We start from the raw sequence: 7,499 nt of genomic DNA on the forward strand, positions 1-7,499 counted from the left end.
TGTCTCTGTCCTGTCCTTGCTGACAATTGGCACATCTCATTATTTCAGAATTTGTTTTTCCTCTTCAAATTTTCTGTTTCTGACGGCTTGGAGACCCGGTCACCAACGTGAAATGATCGCGTAAAACAAGAACAAAAATGTCCTGTCAGCGACCTCTTAAGTATTGATGTTATGTCATCAGCTCTGACTAGTATGAGTTTTCATGTGCCTCTAGTTCCTTCTAGATAGATGAACTTGCTGTGTCCAAAGAGTTTAGCCGTCAGTGTAAATGTGAGTCTGTCTCTCCAAATTAGGAGATAAAATTACTTTGGCCTAATGTTCTAATTTGATATAAATTTTAACATGAGAGAAGCACAGGTACATTTAGACTACCCTGAGTCCTTTATATGATAACTTAGTATATCATACACCTTCACCTCCATTGATTAGAATGCATATCTTTAAATATCATCTTGCACAACCTATAATGCAAGACTTAGCATTAGCCCAGGACGGACATTATGGCATATTTAATTTAAGCACATGGTGGTTTCCCTCTGAAATGGAAACCTTTCTTCAATCATAGCACAAATGAAAGAGCTAACATACAGGGTTTTTTATGTTCTGTGCTGCCATTTTGAAATGGGCTAATAAATTCTTTATTCCATCAGTAACAGTTGAACTTAACATTCTGAATTATGTCCTATAGATTTATATATTTGATCAGCGCTTTGCTGTCGCTGAACTAAGACATAGAGAAATATGCATCAAGCACACAGGAGCATTTCTTGAACTCTGTTGAGCACTTGTGTGCTGGACCCAGTACTAGGTGCCGAGGAAAGAGGATACAGAGATCAATGAAGCTCCATCCCTGCTTTTGAGGAACTTCGAGTCCTAAGGAGAACGAGACAACAAGGTGGGTTAGACTTCAACGTGGAAAATGTGATAGTAAGTATAAACAAATCCAGTTGTGAACTCTGGAGGCTGAAGGAAGAGGAAAATTAAAAAAAAAAAAAGAGAGAGAGAGAGAGAGAGAGAGAGATGGGGGCTGGAGGGCAAGTAAAACGGCAGGAGAAAATGCTTCTTTCCTGTCTCCAGGACCAAGAGAAATACCTGTCCCCAAACCCACCGTCAGGAATACCAGAGGTGCATTCATTAACATTTTGAATGCTGTTACCCTTCTATCATGGAAAAACAAAATATCTAGGTACAGAGTACTGTGAAGGCAAAGGGAGAATCTGGTTAATTCTGCTACAAGAAGAAACGGTCCAGGGAAAATTCTGACATTTGAGCTGGGCCTTATAGGATGCGTGGGTTTTGAGCAAGCAGAGATGTGCAGCAGGATAGCATAGGCAGAGAGAACGGCTAGGACAAGGAGGACGTCATAACAGAGACTACACTACCTGGTACCTAGCCTGCCGCAGTGAGCTCTGTGCGTTCTAGCAGAGGGGGGAGTGCAGGGTAGTGTGGTAGGAGCCCTGGCTTAGTCAAGTCAGCCTGCTTCCCGTCCTGGCGGAATCACGCACCGATGGTGTGCGTTGGTGGCAAGGGGACAAGTTATTTTTTTGCCTCCATTTTCTCATCCGAAAAAGAGAAAGTAATGCCTGGCCCAGGGTTGCATGTTGCCCAACTGTAGGAGGGAGGCATCCTTCACATTGCACACCAAGGTCCTACCTATCTCAGGTGGGTTGGGAGGATTCAACAAGGTAATACCTAAACACTCAGCCTAGCGGCTGGCACTATGTGCTCAGCAAACATGAGCTATTGTTAAGCAGGCTGCTGCAATTTTAAGGAATGAATCTCTTTGAAGTCTTTTTTATTTATAAAGGTTTATACATCCCTATCCTTGTTAAGCCAGCTATGTGTTCTGAGATTTATTTGAGTACAATGCAAGATGCACTTTGCCTAATATTCTGGGCTTCAACCAAGAGCAAAACAAAACAAAAAATTAAATCCCTCTAAGAGGCTTTGAATGATCAATCTTTTGTCCCCAGTCTTTGTTCATTTGATTCATGCGAATGTATAGAAGTGTCAAAATATATTTTTATTAATAAAACCTGTCTTCTGTGACCATCCAGTGTTTCCTTTGGGAACTTTTTCTAGTGTAATTTTGGACCCTGAGATTTAAAGATGTTTGTTTTTATCATTTCCTTTTATATCCAGAAGCAAGGCTGTTTAGAATGGATTAGTTGATTAGAACATCCGACTCAGAAAATGGGACAGCCATGAATTTGCCTGAAGATTCAGAAACATGGCTAGGGGACAATGATTATTACCAGACTTCAAATGTCAGCAAACGCTTCAGGGTTGCTGGAGAGAGAAAATAAAACACACAAGGTTTAATGGCTTTTGCTGTGGGGGTGTTTGGGGCATCTAGGATGGAATTATTTGCTGAACACATGATAGTCTTTCTGTTACTTGTCCAACTGGATTAATTGAAGCCTGTTAACAGTCTGTCTTGTAAAATAGAACACAGCCCTTAGCTACTCATCAGTCCACATAGAGAAGGCAGAGGTTAGGGTCTGTCTTCAGAGATGGAGTCAGCAGAGTTTGTGATTATAGCAAGGACCACGACTAGGTAAAGTCAAAGGAGCTTGGTCAGGGGGACCTGGATAGCTCAGTCACTTAAGCATCCGACTCTTGGTTTCGGCTCAGGTCATGATCCCAGGGTTGTGAGAACAAGCCCGCCCTGCATTGGGCTCTGTGCTCAGTGGGAAATCTGCTTGAAGATTCTCTCCCTCTGCCCCTCCCCCCACTCACTTTCTCTCTCTTGCTCTCTCTCTTTAAAATAAATAAATCTTTAAAAAAAAAAAAAAAAAGGAAAGCAAAGAAAAAAAGGAGCTTGATTAGTCACAGGTTGGAATCAAACTCTGAGCCTGGCATTCAGAGTGCAAGATGTTTAATAGGGAGTGCCCTGGGTCCACACCAGTGGAAGGAAGGACACAGGATTGGGCTAGGGAGAGGCTGAGCTGCGATGTGGGCCTGGTAGCAGCCTTGGCCAACCCCAAGGGGCTGTTGAGCTAACATGACCCGTCAGGTCTCACATTAGGCCAAAATGACTGTGCCTTTATACCTATTAGTCATTGGATGTGGGCTGCCCCCCAGAAGGGTGGGACCTCGGACAAGGTGGCTCTGCAGCTGGGCCAATCCCTGGTGAGGCTGAAGGTTGAAGGCTGCCTGCCTCCCCACAGAACTGCCAGCAGCTGGGGCATGTCCTTCCTGTCCTCGCCTCTCCCCACCTCCAAATTCGGTTGTCACATACGCGATCCAAACCAGTTCCAGAAGCCTCACTGGACAGAGAGAAGCTCTACCCTCTCCCGTTCCCAGTTTACCCCAACAAAATAAAGTCTCAAGTGACTCACTACCCAAAAATTCCTTAACCACTGGGCAGCACCTTCTCCCACCCCCCAACATGAAAGCATAGATCCGATACTAGCTCTGTGAGGCGGGCTGTGTTTTCCCCAAGCAGGAATTATAAGGACGTCTTACAGCTCGGATCTCCTGCAGGCTCCAGACCCACAGACACGAAGAGCTGTCAGGCAGTTCCAACGGGACAGCTCACGGGTACCGTACTCAGCAACAGCATGCTCAAATCTGAACTCTTCGCTTTACTGTATTTGCTTTAGCATATATCCACCCATCCACCAATCCTTATTTTTATTGTGTAAATATGTATAACAATATAATTTTAGCCATTCGTAACTGTACAATTCAGTGACATTAGGTACATTCGCAATGCTGGGTACCCGTCCCCACCATCTATACCCCAAACTTTTTCATCGTCCTCAACATAAACTCCATATCCATTAAACAATATTCTTTCCTTCCCCCCTCTCCCCACCCCTGGGGAACCTCTAGTCTACTTTGTGGCTCTGTGAATCTGCGTATTCTAGGCATCTCATATACGTGAAATCGTACATTTGTCCTTGTGTGACTGGCTTATCTCACTAAGCATAATGTTTTCAAGGTCCATCCATGTTGTAGTATATATCAGAGTTTCATACCTTTTTATGTTAAATGGTATTCCATTGTGTGTATAGACATTTTGTTTATCCATTCATCTGCTGGGGACTCTTCCTTATTTCTTTCCTTTCTTGCATTGATACTGCAATAATCCCACAAACAGCCATCCCTTAGCAGCCTCTGATCCTTTAATTTCTTCTCTTTCTTCCGAAACAAACAATAAGATGCTCCTTCGATATATTCATTGCCCTTTCCTCACCCTCCCTGACCCTATCCCATTCTCGGCTACATCATGGCGCTCAATTTATAGTGGTATTATAGTGGCCTTAGCATTGCCTCTACCTGTTTCTCCAAGCTGGTCTGCTTTATACTCCTTCACATCTGATGCTTCAGCCACACCAAGCACCTCACTCTACCCCAAACGTGCTGTGACCTATTACTAACTTGTCTTGTTTTGTGCTGTTTCTTCTGCCTGAAATATAATACATTCCGTTTTTCTGCACTGAAATCTCTACTCACCATTCAAAATCCAAATTAAATGTCATATCTGTGAACATACCTCCCCAACTCTGCCAGGTAATTTGTTTCTCCTTTCTCTATTTTCCCAAAGTATTCTGTTCCTACCTCTACTTTCAGTCCTTACTGCAATGTACTGCAATAACTTACTTGCCCGCCTTTTTTATTAGATTGACCTCTGCTTGGACTGTCAATTCTTTGCACATCTATTCCGTGTGCCTGGAAGCTAGTACCATCCACAAAGAATGCTGCATATGTGAGCAGGGTGGTGGGGTGATGCAGCAGAGTCCCATCTCTGGGCTCGAAGACCACTGCCACTACTGAGTGACGGGGCTGGGCCACCTCACTCTCCCTCTGAGTTTGCTTCTTCATTTGTAAATAATTCAACATCCTAGAGTGGTACTGAGAGCTACACGAAGTGATTGATGTGGAATCGTCTTTATAAAACGATGGTGACCAGTCTAAAATGGCCGGTTTCTTTAGTCTTCATGTACTTCTCCTTCCAGATTATTCTGCCCTTCTACGGGAAGTTCCCAGTTTTGTGAATTATTCTTTTAAAAATAAATCACCAATAGTGAGGATGTAATTTTGGAGTAAATGATTCAAGTTATTTTCAGTGTTGGGTTTGTTTGTGTACGTGGTTGGAAATGCAGGGATGCAGAGTTTAGGCAGTAAAAGAAAGAACTTTCCAATTGTCCGTGTTGTCCAATGGCGGCTTCCGGCTCAGAGGTAGACAGTTCCCCATCACTGGAGGCATACAAGCAGAGGCTGGTGAGCCTTACTCCTAGAGAAGGCTGATCAGAGAAAGTATGACCTGGCCTGAGGGGCAAAGGCAAAGGAGGGCTGAGCTAGCTGATGCCTGAGGATCCTTCTCTTTCTGAAGGGACATGATTCTAAAATTTACACACAAACCACTCAGACAGACGGATCAGGCTTTTGTATTCTATTCAGGGGACAGGGTAAAATGGTGGGGGTTTTCCTTCCTCTTTAAGTGAAAGTTGTGGATTTTATGTAAGACCACAGTAACAAATCTGACATTTCTACTTTGTGAGTCTGAGCTAAAGCTGAGATTTGGTTTTGAAATATGAAAGTAAACTGTTACTAGCTCAATTTAAGTCTCCAGGATTTATATTTATATATAACCTTTAAAGTTCTCCCAACTTTTCACCCTGGAGAAAAGAAGAAATTACAGTCATCTTACTTAGGGCTGGAAGTCGAGAGAGACACTAGTTATAGGTTAATGGAACACTGACCCTGTTTTGCCTGGGCTCCCAGCAGTTTCCACCGCCTTCTAACTGATGTGAACTCTCACACCCAGGGACATAGTTATGAGCCTCACATATTAAATTGAATGCTTTTGTGGTCCAAGCTCAATTACAAATCACTTTTAAAAATGTTTCTTCATGGTATTTTTAAGAGTATGATTTGTTTTTAAACATCACCCTTTTACAGTCCAAAGCAGCAACTTCATGTCGTTATTGCTCATGGCAAACCCATTTCAATTCTCCAAAAGCTACTTTTCAGTGTTTCTCTTTGTGCTGTTTCCGCTCCAGTGTGCGCAGCAGCTTGCTTTCCCTGTACCCCTCCTCCACCGCCCGCCTGCTCCCTGCCCCCCCACCCCCCACCCCCCGGACAGAGCTGGGCTTGAGTCAGAAGCATGCCATGTTAGCATTAGAGGACTCCTGATTTCATCTCAGCTACTTCAAATCTCTGCAGCTCCCCCCCCCACTCTTACTAAGGATGAAGAAACAGAGGTATGGTGGGGACAGGGGGTGCTCACAAAGCACATAGTAGCAAAATTAAGCTTGGTCACAAGGACTTTCGAGTCTCAAAAGACTGAGTTTGGTTTCCCAGAAGTAGCACATAAAAGCAGGTGCAAGGAGGTTATTTGTCAGGTGATCCCAGGATCCCAGCAGGAAGGTGAGGAAATGAGACAGCATTTCCTCACAGGGAAGGCAGCTATTTATTCATGGGCAGGTTAACGCTGTGGGCAACTGGGGCTCAAGCCCCTGAGAAGCTCTGGAGATGGTTCACAACAAGCCTCATGGCTCTTTCACCAACTCTTGTTTGTCATTGGTTGAGCGCTGTTCCCAAGCTCTTAACTACCCCCCTGCCCCCGCCACTTCCAGCCTGCTCTGTGCAGGCGGCAAAGCATTTTTCTGCAGCCAGAGAAAGCCCTCAGCACAGAGCCGTAGGGCTTTCTGCAGAAAGTCACCCAGCAAACAGCGCTGGTGCAGACCTGGGAGACGTGAGCGGGGCTGGGCAGCCTCTGCGTCAGTGGTCAGATGCAGATTTCGCTCCTGTCTCTGCGCAATAAACCGCAGAGCTCTCTGCCTTCGAGCTGAGAGGCTGAAATGAAACGTGATTTATAAAGGGAGATTAAATGTGTAGGGTCAGTATTTGCAAATGAGCACATAGTATCCCTATTTTATGGGAACGTCCCATGCACTTTTGCCCCTTACCGCCTTTGCTCATGCAGTCCCTCTGCCCTGCATGACTTGTCCTAGAAAACTCCGACTCATCTTCCAAAGTCCAGCTCCAATATGAACTTTTCTGTTATGCCCTTTCCTGATTCCTCAGGAAAAATTAATCACTCCCCTGCTTTGTTCTGACAGCATGTTGTGCGAGCTCTGAAATAATAGGATGACGTAGTGTCGAGCCTCCTGTGCGTCCATCGCAGCTCTACTATTAGTAGTTATAATAGCTAATGTTTACTGAGTTTAATTATGACTTTATGTGCCAGGCACTGTTTAGATACTTTATATTAATTACCTCCTTAAATCCCCTCAACAGCTCTATGCAGTAGCTGTAATTAATATCTCCAATTTGTCGAAAGGAATCAGAGAGGTTAAGCAACTTTCCTGGGATCATGTAGTTAGCAAGGGGCAGAACCAGAAGGTTCCAGAAGGTCAGGCTTCCAAGTCCCCGCTCTTAACCACCGTACAGAACAGCCTCTCTTTGGCTGCAGTAGAGAAGGAGTCCCAAGGACTAAACCCTGAGGGTATTGCTAGCAGTTTTTATAGGGCCTCCTGCTGGGCTAG

Source organism: Halichoerus grypus, chromosome 5, assembly GCF_964656455.1.
Source record: "Halichoerus grypus chromosome 5, mHalGry1.hap1.1, whole genome shotgun sequence".
NCBI lineage: Eukaryota > Metazoa > Chordata > Mammalia > Carnivora > Phocidae > Halichoerus > Halichoerus grypus.